This window comes from Plecotus auritus, assembly GCF_963455305.1.
Source record: "Plecotus auritus genome assembly, chromosome: X".
Classification (NCBI taxonomy): domain Eukaryota; kingdom Metazoa; phylum Chordata; class Mammalia; order Chiroptera; family Vespertilionidae; genus Plecotus; species Plecotus auritus.
In genome coordinates, this window is record NC_137784.1 from 81,218,014 (window position 1) to 81,231,750 (window position 13,737).

The 13,737-nt window shown below is 39.8% G+C and overlaps 1 protein-coding gene across 1 annotated transcript in view; it reads left to right on the top strand.

The window, feature by feature from the left end:
- The window catches only part of IL1RAPL2 (interleukin 1 receptor accessory protein like 2), a gene marked incomplete at its 3' end in the record, with an annotated part of 799,403 nt that overhangs the window by 210,776 nt on the left and 574,890 nt on the right, over positions 1 to 13,737 (top strand). The gene's annotated exons all lie outside the window — the stretch shown is intronic.

The following is a 13,737-nucleotide window of genomic DNA, read 5'->3' on the forward strand; positions in this document are numbered from 1 at the left end:
GCCAGGCTTTTACCTTCCTATTATCTGAGTCCATAGGTAATACCTTTGGTTAATCTCTTCTTGCCCCCCTTCCCTTTCTATCTGAGATTCAGCAGCCTGTTCCATGTTTCCATGACTCTGATTTTATTTTATTCACCAGTTTATTTTGTTCATTAGATTTCTTGGTCATTTATTTTGATTTTTTGAGTGATATATATTTATTGACATTTTATTATTCATATTTATTATTCTTTTTCTTCTTCTTCCTCTTCTTAAAGAATACCCTTCAACATTATATATAATACTGGTTTGGTGGTGATGAACTCCTTTAGCTTTTTCTTGTCTGTGAAGCTCTTTATCTGACCTACAATTCCAAATGATAGCTTTGCTTGGTGGAGTAATCCTGGTTATAGGTCCTTGCTATTCAACACTTTGAATATTTCTTGCCACTCCCTTCTGACCTGCAAAGTTTCTGTTGAGAAATCAGCAGACAGTCTTTTGGGCTCTCTTGTAGGTAAGTTACTGCTTTTCTCTTGCTGCTTTTAAGGACCTCTCTTTATCTTTAATCGTTGGCATTTTAATTATGATGCATCTTAGTGTGGGCCTCTTTGGATACCTCTTGTTTAGGACTCTGTGGGCTTCCTGGACTTGTAAGTCTATTTCTTTCAGCAGGTAGGGGAAGTCTTCTGTCATTATTTCTTCAAATAGGTTTTCAATATCTTGTTCTCTCTATTCTCCTTCTGGCACTCCTTAATGTGAATGTTGGTACCTTTGAAGTTGTCCCAGAGTCTCTTTACACTATTTTCATATTTTTGGATTCTTTTTTATTTTTGCTCTTCTGATTGGGTGTATTCCAAAGCATTGATTGGATTCTCATAAGCCTCTACTCTACTTTTGAATCCCTGTAAATTACTCTTTATTTCAGTTAGTGTATGCTTAATTTCTGGCTGGCCTGTTTTGATGTTTTGGACATTATTACTAAGATCCTTGAAAGTCTCACTGAGTCCCTTGAAGCTCTCATGAAGTTCCTTCAGTAACCTTATAACCATAGTTTTAAACTCTATACAGTAGTTTGCTTGATTTCATTTCTTTCATTTGTGACCTGTTTCTTTGTCTCTGCATTTTGGCTGCTTCCCGGTGTTTGTTTCTATATATTAGATAGAGCTGCTATGCCTCCTAGAATTGGTAGCATGGCCTTGTATAGGGCCCAATGGCTGATCCTCCCCAGTTATCTGAGCTGGGTACTCTAGGTGTACCTCTGTTTGGCCTGTATGGACAGTCTTATAGTTGAGCCTTGATTGCTATTGGTGTCACTAGGAGGAATTGACCTCCAGGCCAATGGGCTGTGAGGACCAGCTGCCGCTATAGTGGGAGAGCTGCTGTGCAGAAAACGCTCCTATGGAGCCAGACATGCTTCATTGGGTCTTTGGTGCTCCCTGAGTCTTCCTCTGGAGTTTGTTGCTGGTGGATGTGCAGAGTTATAATTCGGTATGGTCTGAAGCTGTCCACCATGTGCATTGGATGAAGAGCTTCCAGAGATATACAAAGTCAGCCACTGCCTGGGGCCACGTGGAGGGAGCTACAGAGAGATTTATAGATGGCTGCTATTTGCATTAGGCATGAAAATGCCCAGGTAAGGCCCAGCTGTGAAGCAAGGCATGCTGGTGTTAGTCTGACGCCTTAGCCAAGACAGGCCATTCATGTGGAAAAGTCGCTGCAAACAGCTTGGGTGGGGCTGCAAATTGGATGGCATGAGGTCTCAGGGAACCACCAGGGAAGAGAAAACAGTGTGAAACAGCCTGATGAAGACTCAGATTTGTCTGTCATTCAGCTCTGTGACAGGGGAGGTCCCAGCACAGTAACAATGACCACTGTGAGCACCCCAGTCTGGGAGAAAGCCATCCCCCAAGTTTCTGTCCTAATGCCAGACAATCCAGTTCCTCCTGCTATGTGGCTGTGCCCCTCAAAGCTGCCCAGTGCTGGATTTCAGAAGAATTGAGTCTGAGTAAGTTGATGTGCCAGCCCTTTAAAAGGGAGACCTTGGTCATCGGCAGTCTCTGTGTCACTCAGTCACAATCTCCACTTTTTTTTTAAAGCCCATGGTTGTGGGGACTTCTCTTCCCAGCTCTGTAACCCTGGGCTGGGGGTATGCTGTATAGCAGGGTCCCATTGCTCCTCATGAGTGGACTCCACAGTGACAATCTTTCTCCTAATTTTAAAAAAATGACACATGATTGTGTTAGACCAGCCTATTCCATCCCTCAGCCCCTCATACCAGTCTCAATGTGCTTTCTTCTTTACTTCTTTGTTGTAGGACTTCCATTCAGCAAGCTTTCAGGTGATTCTGAATGACAGTTGTTCTGTATTTTTGTTGTAATTTTGATGTGGTTGTGGGAGGTGGTGCATATCAGCATTTACCTACCCCACCACCTTGGTTTGTGGTCAGGTCATTTTCAAAGATAGACCACAATGACACAAAACAAATCTCTACTAGTTCAAGAACATTGAAATCATATCAAGCATCTTTTCTGATCACAATGGAATGAAATTAGAAATCAACTACAATAAAAACACCCAGAAACATTCAAACACATGGACACTAAATAGCATGTTATTAAACAATGAACTGGAGGCCAGCAAGATCAAAAAAGAAATAAAAACACTTCCTGGAAATAAATTAAAATGTATACACGACAACCAAAAATCTATGAGAAACAGCAAAACCATTCTTGAGAAGGAAGTTCATAGCACTACAAGCCTACGTCAAAAATCAAGAAAAAAGAATAATAAACTATTTAACCTTACAACTTAAAGAATTAGAAAGAGAACAACAAGGAAAACCCAGAGTAAGTAGAAGGAAGGAAATTATCAAGGTTAGAGCAGAAATAAATGACATAGAGGCTATAACATATGCAAAAAATCAATGAAACCAATAGCTGGTTCTTTGAAAAGATAAACAAAATTGATGAACCATTAGACAGACTCTTCAGAAACAAAGAGTGAGGACCCAAATAAATAAAATCAGAAATGAAAGTAGTGAAGTAACAAATGACACCACAGAAATACAAAAGAATGTAAGAAAATACTATGAACAACTATATCCCAACAAGCTGGACAACCTGGATGAAATGGACAATTTCTTAAAAAAAATTACAGTCTTCCAAAACTGAATTAGGAAGAGTCAGAAAACCTGAATAGACAAATAATAGCTGATGAAATAGAAACAGTAGTAGAAAAAAAAAAAACAAACACAAAACTCCCCAAAAATAAAAGGCCTGGTACTCATGGCTTCACAGGGGAATTTTACCAAACCTTTAAAGAACAGTGGACATCTATACTCCTTGAACTATTCCAACAAATCCAAAGGAAGTAATACTTGCAAGCTCTTTTTATAAGGCCAGTGTTATCCTAATTCCAAAACTAGATAAAGACACTACAAAGAAAGAGAAATACAGGCCAATAACACTGATGAACATAGATGCAAAAATCCTCAACAAAATATTAGCAAATCGGATCCAACAATACTAGCATATTAAAAAGATCATAAACCATGACTAAGTGAGATTTATTCCAGGGATGCAAGGCTGATACAATATTCACAAATAAATAAACATGATACATCACATAAACAAATTGAAAGACAAAAATCACATGATCATATCAATAGACACAGAAAAAGCATGTGATATCCAACATCCATTTTTTTATAAAAATTCTCAGTAAAGTGGGAATGGAGGGATTATACTTCTAAATATTTAAGTTCACATATGAGAAACCAACAGTGAACATTATACTCAATGGGCCAAAACTAAAACCATTTCCCATAAGAACAGGAAAGAGAAAGGGATGTCCACTTTCACCACTCTTATTGAACATAGTACTGGAAGTACTAGCCACAGTGATCAGATAAGAGGAAGAAATAAAAGGGCTCAAAATTGGAAAGGAGGAAGTAAAACTGTCATTATTCACAGATGACATGATATCGTACATAGAAAACCCTAAAGACTCCACCAAAAACCACTAGATTAAATAAAAGAATTTGGCAATGTAGCCAGATACAAAATCAATATCCACAAATAGATGGCATTTTTATCCACCAATAACGAATTGTCAGAAAGAGAAACTGAAACAATAATCCCATTTACCATTGCAAAAATAAATTAAGGTACTTAGGAATAAACTTAATCAAGAAAGTAAAAGATGTACTCAGAAAACCACGAGACATTGAAAAAGGAGATAGAAGAAGATATAAACAAGTGGAGGAATATAACATGTTCATGGGTTGGTAGAATTAACATCATTAAAATGTCTGTACTACCCAAAGCAATCTACAGATTCAATGCAATCCCTATTAAAATACCAATGGTTTATTTCACAGATCTAGAACAAATACTCCAAAAATCCACCACTGTGAAGTTGAAAGCTTCTCAATATCTCGAGACTTTTCTTGTGAGATTGGTGATGATGCTCCTGAATAGGACTTTTTGATATGACATAATGACCTGTCAATATTTGGATGTTCTACATAACTCAGTGAGCTACTATTTCCCAAATGAACCAAAAGACCCTAAATAGCTGCAGAGATCTTGAGAAAGAAGAACAAAGTTGAAGGGATCACAATACCAAATATCAAAATATACTACAAAGTCACTGTAATCAAAACAACCTGGTACTGGCACAAGAACAGGCACATAGATCAATGGAACAGAATAGGGAACCCAGAAATTAACTCAAGCCACTATGCTCAATTAATATTTGACAAAGCAGGCAAGAGCATACAATGGAGCCAAGACAGTTTCATCAATAAATGGTGCTGGGAAAATTGGACAGGTACATGCAAAAAAAATCAAAAGAGACCACCAACTTACACCATACACAAGAATAAACTCAAAATGGATAAAAGACTTATATGTAAGATATGAATCCATAAAAATTTTAGAAGAAATCATAGGAAGCAAAATCTCAGACATCTCATGTAGCAATATGTTTATGGATACATCTCCCTGGACAAAGGAAACTAAGGAGAAAATAAACAAATGGGACTATCCTACATAATAAAAGAGTAATATGCAAATTGACCCTAATGGTGGCATGACCAAAATGACCACTGAACCAGTCACTATGAGGCGCACTGACCACCTCTTGATTTCTTTCCCTGGCAGGCTCCGATCGCCCAAAGGTGAACGGTGAACCTGGGGTGGGTGGTGGTGGAAGCAGGTGGCACCAGGCCAAGACCCCCACCCTGCTGGTCACTGCACACAGAGAGGGAGACCCATGGTGGGGGCAGGGCTGGCAAGCAGGTGGGAATGGCCGACCTCTTGGTTCCTTTCCCTGGCCATCAGGCTCTGATCAGCCCATGGCAAACTGGGAACCAGGTGGGTGGTGGTGGGGGGCAGGGCTGGCAAGGGGGTGGAATGGCCGACTTCTTGGTCCCTTCCCCCAACTGTTAGGCTCCAAACACTGGATGGCGAATGGGGAACCAGGTGTAGGTGGCATTGGGGGGTGGCGGCTGTGGGCAGTTGGGGAAGATGGTCCTAATCACAGGCCACACGTAGGGAATGTACTGGTGCATGAATTTCTTGAGCTGGGCCTCTAGTATAAACATAAAAAGCTTCTGTACAGCAAAAACAAACAAACAAACAAAAAATCACCTAAGTGAAAAGGGAGTCCACTGTTTGGGAGAACATATTTGGCAATGATACATCTGAGCAAGATTGAATATCCTAACTATATAAGGAACTCATACAACTTAACAAGAGGAAGGCAAACAATCCAATTAAAAAATGGTCAATGGACCTAAATAGACACTTCTCCAAAGTGGCCAAGAGACATATGAAACAATTCTCAAAGTTCTGGATCATCAGAGAGATGCAAATTAAAATGACAATGATGTATTACCTCAAACCTGTCTGAATGGCTACCATTAACAAATCAACAAATGACAAGTGCTGGCGAGTATGTGGGGAGAAAAGAGAACCCTAGTACACTGCTGGTGGGAATGTAGACTGATGCAGCCATTATAGAAAAACAATATGGAGTTTCCTCACAAAATTAAATATGGAACTGCCATTTGACTCAGTGATCCCACTTCTAGGACTATATCCTAACAGACCTGAAACACCAATCAGAAAGAATGTATACACCCCTAAGTTCATAGCAGCACAATTTACAATAGCTAAGATACGGAAACAGCTCAAGTGCTAAAAGGGGTCAATGCAGGTGGTAGGGGAGGACGTATGTCATGCTTTCAACAATAAAGATTTAATTTTAAAAAAGTGGCAATTTTATGATTATGAGTTGAGAGTACTTTATAATTTCCAACTTAATGTCATCATGTTGTAAGAACAAGCCAGTTTTACCTTTGGAAAAGAAAAAGGAGAGACAGCAATAATTATAGTGTCTGAGGGGGTCAATTAAATAATGATCTGATTTGCCATTGAAAATAGTGACAGGCTTGCATCTCTCAATCTTATAGCCAATGACTATATTGTTCTTAAAACCACCCTATAATTAGGACAAATTCTATATTTTCTTATGTCTAGATTTATCACAAGTTTTTGCATAAAGTCTCTCTTATTCACAACAGAGCTTTACTTAATACATCCTGATTGCATCTTGTTATCATTTTTTGTCTTGATTTGGTGTATTATTATATAAAAGGGGTACTAATCTTTGGGAATTAGTTCCTAATTAGAATCAATTGAAATTTGCAACTTGAATTGCAAGCTTGTATTTCTGATTTAAAATAATTGGAATTCCTAGCATGTTATATTATCAGCATAAATTATTATGTTTTAATTTTAATGTTTTAAAAATATTTTCAAAGGAATGATTTTCCTCCTACTTAGTTTGATAAATTATTTTGTGTCTTCCTCACCATTCCTATTTTGTGTTCCAAGATATACCACTTGCTTGATAGTGCTATTTTTGTTACTATTGGAAAGAATATTTTATTCATAATTTTAAAAGTTCATTTGACATAAGTGGATCACCAGATTGAGTTGGATTTTGTTTATCTTTTTTATGATTATTGTATTTATTATTATTATTATTATTATTATTATTTGAAGTATTACAAATAGTAGTACATATGTCTCCTTTTTTTTTTCCTTCCCCATTGACCTCCCCCCCAGTGTCTTGTACATGCCTTTACCTGCCCCCCCCCCCAGTGTCTTGTATCCATTGGTTATGCTTATATGCATGCCTACAAGTCCTTCGGTTGATCTCTTAACCACCCCCAAACCTCTGCCTTCCCACTGTAGTTTGACAGTCTGTTCAATGCTTCTTTGCCTCTGTATCTATTTTTTCCCCATTTCTTTCCTTTAAAAAATCTTGCCTCTGCAGACTAGAAATAAACATATAATAACAAAAAATGTTTGAGTCCCCGTTTCAATGTCAAACAGTTCCTTATGTGTACATGTCAGCAATGATATCTGGATGGTGGGCACATGGTGGCAATGCAGGTCCGACCCTCTCTGGTTTGGTCCTAGGCAACCTGCTGCAACACACAGCTGCTGACTGCTAGCGTGTCAAGGCATCATCAGCGTCTTCCATCTCTGGACTGTTTCTTCTCTTGTCTTCGTGGTTGGAGCAGACCTGTCAATTCCTCTCTGTTGCAGGAATCCACATGGTCTTGGGGTTGTTTTCTGAAAATATACAAACATATTCTCGACCAAAAGTTAATAAAGGAATCTTTTCTATATAATTGATTTGGGATCCTTTTTATTTTTGCCCAAACTATTTTCCTTTGTCTTATTTAGACACCATGTGTGTTTTTCATGGGTGTCTTGCTATTAGCATTACAAAAGAAAAATAATTTTGTAAAGTAAAATTTTTCTAGATGTAATTTACTTATAGGATATTTTTCCTTGCATGATATTACCCTACTATCCCCCCTTTTTTGATTAACGGAGGCTTTTGTAAATTTTATAATGCAGTCTTGATAACTTTAAATTTTAATTTTTTGCACAAAAATATGACTGCTTTAGGTTCATTGCATGTTCAGGAATTTTACCATGAGATGAACTACCAATAGAAATTTTAGTTACTACCTTAGGAACAGCTTTTTGTCCAGTACAATTAAATTTTCTTGAATATTCACTTATTTCAATTAGCTTATTTAAATTAATCTGAAAACTTTATTATTTTACTGTCAAATTTAATACTCTACCAACAATCTTTGTTTACCCTGTAAATATTAGTGGAAAGGATTATTTGCATTCTTGAGTAGGCCCTGAGCATTCCTGGTGCTAGGCTGGATTTAGATATAGGGCAGCTGCTGTCGGCCAAGTCTCTGTCTGTTACCTGGGTCCCAATCTGAGCTGGGCCAAGTCACTGTCTGTCACCTGTGTCCCGATCTGAGCTGGGCATGGGAAGCAAAGCAGCCATGGGGGCAGGAGACCTCCCTCAGACAGGGTGAGGGTTCAGGCCCCTACAAGGTTGGGGGGGGTGAGGGTTTGTGCCCCACCTCTGTTGACCCCCAAGTTCTCTCCTGATGGCCCCTCTGTGACTGTGCCTGTCTTAGGTTGTTCCTTCCCTGAGGAATCTTACCCATCTCTGGCTAACCAGCCATCCTCCGGGGCCAAGCAGGGTGATGTGAGGTTCAGTTCTGTCTCCTTGGTAGCCTATGCCCCCGTGGCCTCCACGCCCAGCACCTGCCTTGGGATCCCCTGGCCTGCTGGCGGGGCCCCAGCACTAATCACATATCTCGGGGAACTCAGGTTTCTTCTCCAGGGAGGGCCCAGCTCACACGATTGGGCGAGAGACAGATCCATGGAACCAGCCACCACAAGGCTTCATGCTCAGCATGAACAGAAAGCTCAGGCAACAGCTGAGGGCAATTGGATTGTGAGAAGAGGGTCCCTCTTGGCACAAAAGGCAAGAGGGGCCAATATAGAATGCTCAAGTGCCTTCCCAGTGCCTTAATTCCTTCTGAAAGGGATTAAATCCTTTCCTGTCCTTTTTTTAAAAATTGCTGCCAAACATTCCAAGAATTAGTTTGTAAGTTTGTTTGGGATAATTGTACAATATGCTGTTGTAAAATATCTAAAATTATAATGACATTGTGGAATAATATCATGTAAGGATATTATTTGCTCTAGGCCATGGCAATTCAATTTCAAACTGGCTGTCAATTTCTTTTTGTAACTTTATATAAACTTTGTCAGGGAGGCAAAAACACAAATTACTTACTTTAGTTCAAGAGGCCAAATATATTGACTTTCAATTACAATCCTTACAACTTTTGAAGGAAACTTCTCTTTGTTTCCTTGCAAAATAATTTTCGGGCTACAGAGAGTTTCATTTAAAAATCTTTGTCACATGAAACATCTCTTAAGGTTATGGTGACCATTAGTATGGATTAGATTTAATATTTTATTTTATTTTTTTATAATTTTTTTATTTTTTATTTTTTACATATGTGTCCTTATTCCCACATAACCCCCCACTCCCCACTTATGCCCCACCCCCTTTTTGTCTGTGTCCATTGATTAGGCTCATATGCATGCACACAAGTCCCTTGGTTGATCTCTCCACCTTACCCCCACCCTCCCCTACCTTCCCTGAGGTATGACGTGCTGATCGACGTTTCACAGTCTCTGGATCTGTTCTTATTCATCAGTCTATGCCGTTCATTATATTCCACAAATGAGTGAGATCATGTGATATTTATCTTTCTCTGCCTGGCTTATTTCACTTAACATAATACTCTCATATGCACCCCTATGTTCATAGCAGCACAATTCACCATAGCTAAGATTTGGAAACAGCCTAAATGCCCATCAGCAGTTGAGTGGATTAAAAAACAGTGGTATATCTACACAATGGAATACTATGCAGCGGTAAAAAAGAAGGAGTTCCTACTATTTCCAACAACATGGATGGATATTTTGTTTATCTTTGAAATCAAAGTATTATTTTATTACCAACCACCAGATGGCACTTATAAGCCCAGGCTAGAGTAACCCTTTTTAAATTTTTTTAAAAGATATTGTCATTTCTTGGCTTCCTCCTATTCCTCTACAGCCAGGACCTGGGCATAGGCATTTATTTGTGTGTGTGTGTGTGTGTGTGTGTGTGTGTGTGTGTGTGTGTGTGTGTGTATATATGGCTAATATGCAAAGTGTCCCCTCAGGAGTTCAACCGGGAGACCAGGAGTTTGATTTCTTGTTACAATGTGTACTGACCGCCATGGGGCAGCACGGAATGAAGGAAGGCCCTGGCCCACAGCTGGCAGCCGGGGAAGGAAGGCCCTTTCTTACAGCTGGAATGCCCCTATCATCCCTGATTGCTGGCCAGGCCTAGGAACCCTACCCATGCACGAATTTCATGCACCAGACCTCTAGTTTTTCTATAAGATGCTTCATTTGATTCCCTCTCTTTAATTACCAAATGCTACTGTTATAACTTGAACTTGATTATGTACAGTTGTTAGGCAAGCATCATTCAGAATCTGTGAATGTCATAGAGAAGTTTCCCCAGGGTAATTATGATCAATGCTTTTAGGGTAGGAACTGGAGGATAGTCAGCCATAGGTTTTACAAACATGCCATTAGTCATGTTTCCCTTTTGAGGGGTATTTCTGCTCTTTTGTGGTGGAGTAAATGTAGTGGATGTTTCATTTTCTCTGACTAGAACAGCAGATGGGATCTCCAAGATTGTTCTTTTTAAAAAAATCGTAATCCTTACTTGAGGATATGTTTATTGATTTGAGGAAGGGTGGGAGGGAGAGAGAGAGAGAGAGAGAGAGAGACAGAGAGAGAGAGAGAGAGAGAGAGAGGTTGCCTCCTGTAACATCCCAACAGGGGATCAAACTCACAGCTTTTTCGTGTATGGGGCAATGCTCCACCCAGCCAGAGCCAATATTGTTATTTTTTAAATGCCTACCAAAGTGATGAATTCATGCTCTTATTAGTAGAGCCTACCTTTAAGTACGCTGGCTATATAATTTATCATCAGAACTGAGAAATTTGAGAATGGAAGAGGTTATTACTAATAATTTATGTTAGGACAATTGGCATAAATTGGAATTGTCCCAGACAACTGCATTATATGATCCACTCAAATATGGACAGCATTGAGACTTGCATCAACCCCACCTCCCTCCTCTCCCTCACCCTTCCTCCTACCCATCCCCTGAACTCCTATCCAGCCTATGGAAATGTTCTGTATGACACACATAACTCAGAGTTGATTCAATCATATTCTTTCAGGGGTCACTTAAAAATAAACATCTACTCATCTGTCTTCAAATCAATATTTTTTTTTCATCTTCTTTCCATGTCCGACACCTTTGCTGTTGTGCCTCTTTAATAGGCAGACTTTCCAAGAAAAAGGAAGATGGCATCATGTTTTGTTTTTTCTACAATGCAAATCTAATCACATCATTCTACTTCATAAAACACTTGGTGTCTTGACCAATGTCTTTGTGATCTGGTCCTCTCCATTTTCCACCTCTCTCCTTTCATCAATCATAAATTTTTCTCTGCTCATAGGTGGCATTTCAATGATACAGAAATATTTATGGTATTGAATCTTAGGAGTAAGCAGTGTGCCTATACAATAAAAACTGTTCCATCATCTAGCAGAGTGCCTGATGTATAACTGGTGTTTAATAAACATTTGCTGAATAAGGAATGACCTGATGAACTACCAATAGAAATTTTAGTTACCACATTAGGAACAGCTTTTTGACCAGTACAATTACATTTTCTTGAATAATCACTTATTTCAATTAGCCTATTTAAATTAATCTGAAAACTTGATTATTATTTTACTGTCAAATTTAATACTCTACCAACAATCTTAATTTACCCTGTAAATATTAGTAAAGGATTATTTGCATTCTTGAGTAGGCCCTGAGCATTCCTGGTGCTAGGCTGGATTTAGATATAGGGAAGCTGCTGTAGGCCAAGTCTCTGTTACTTGGGTCCCAATCTGAGCTGGGCCAAGTCACTGTCTGTCACCTGTGTCCCGATCTGAGCTGGGCGTGGGAAGCAAAGCAGCCATGGGGGCAGGAGACCTCCCTCAGACGGGGTGAGGGTTCAGACCCCTGCAAGGTTGGGGGGGTGAGGGTCTGTGCCCCACCTCTGTTGATCCCCAAGTTCTCTCCTGATGGTCCCTCTGTGACTGTGCCTGTCTTAGGTTGTTCCTTCCCTGAGGAATCTTACCCATCTCTGGCTAACCAGCCATCCTCCGGGGCCAAGCAGGGTGATGTGAGGTTCAGTTCTGTCTCCTTGGTAGCCTATGTCCCCGTGGCCTCCACGCCCAGTACCTGCCTTGGGAATCCCCTGGCCTGCTGGTGGGGCCTCAGCCCTGATCACATATCTTGGGGAACTCAGGTTTCTTCTCCAGGGAGGGCCCAGCTCACACGATTGGGCGAGAGACAGATCCATGGAACCAGCCACCACAAGGCTTCATGCTCAGCATGAACAGAAAGCTCAGGCAACAGCTGAGGGCAATTGGATTGTGAGAAGAGGGTCCCTCTTGGCACAAAAGGCAAGAGGGGCCAATATAGAATGCTCAAGTGCCTTCCCAGTGCCTTAATTCCTTCTGAAAGGGATTAAATCCTTTCATGTCCTTTTTTTTTTAAATTGCTGCCAAACATTCCAAGAATTAGTTTGTAAGTTTATTTGGGATAATTGTACAATATGCTGTTATAACATAAAATTTTAATAACATTGTAGAATAATATCATGTAAGGATACTCTTTGCTCTAGGCCATGGCTATTAAATTTCAAACTGGCTGTCAATTTCTTTTTGTAACCTTATATAAATTTTGTCAGGGAGGCAAAAACACAAATTATTCCCCCATAACCCCCCACCCCATACTTATGTCCCACCCCCTTGTTGTCTGTGTCCATTGATTAGGCTCATATGCATGCACACAAGTCCCTTGGTTGATCTCTCCCCTAACCCCCACCCTCCCCTACCTTCCCTGTGGTATGACATGCTGTTTGACGTTTCTCAGTCTCTGGATTTGTTCTTGTTCATCAGTTTATGCCGTTCATTATATTCCACAAATGAGTGAGATCATGTGATACTTATCTTTCTCTGCCTGGCTTATTTCACTTAACATAATACTCTCCATCTCCATCCATGTTGTTGCAAATGGTAAGAACTCCTTCTTTTTTACCGCAGCGTAGTATTCCATTGTGTAGATATACCACAGTTTTTTAATCCACTCATCTGCTGATGGGCATTTAGGATGTTTCCAAATCTTAGCTATGGTGAATTGTGCTGCTATGAACATAGGGGTGCATATATCCTTTCTGATTCGTGTTTCTAGTTTCTTGGGATATATTCCTAGAAGTGGGATCACTGGGTCAAAAGGGAGTTCCATTTTTAGTTTTTTGAGGAAACTTCATACTGTTCTCCACAGTGGCTGCACCAATCTGCATTCCCACCAGCAGTGCACGAGGGTTCCTTTTTCTCCACATCCTCACCAGCACTTGTCATTTGTTGATTTGTTGATAATAGCCATTCTGACAGGTGTGAGATGGTACCGCATTGTTGTTTTGATTTGCATCTCTCTGATGATTAGCGACTTTGAGCAGGTTTTCATATGTCTCTTGGCCTTCCTTCTGTCTTCTTTCGAAAAGTATCTATTTAGATCAGTTGCCCATTTTTTGATTGGGTTGTTTATCTTCTTTTTGTTGAGTTGCATGAGTTCCCTGTAAATGTTGGAGATTAAACCCTTATCGTTGATATCATTGGCAAATATGTTCTCCCATGCAGTGGGCTTTCTTGTTGTTTTAT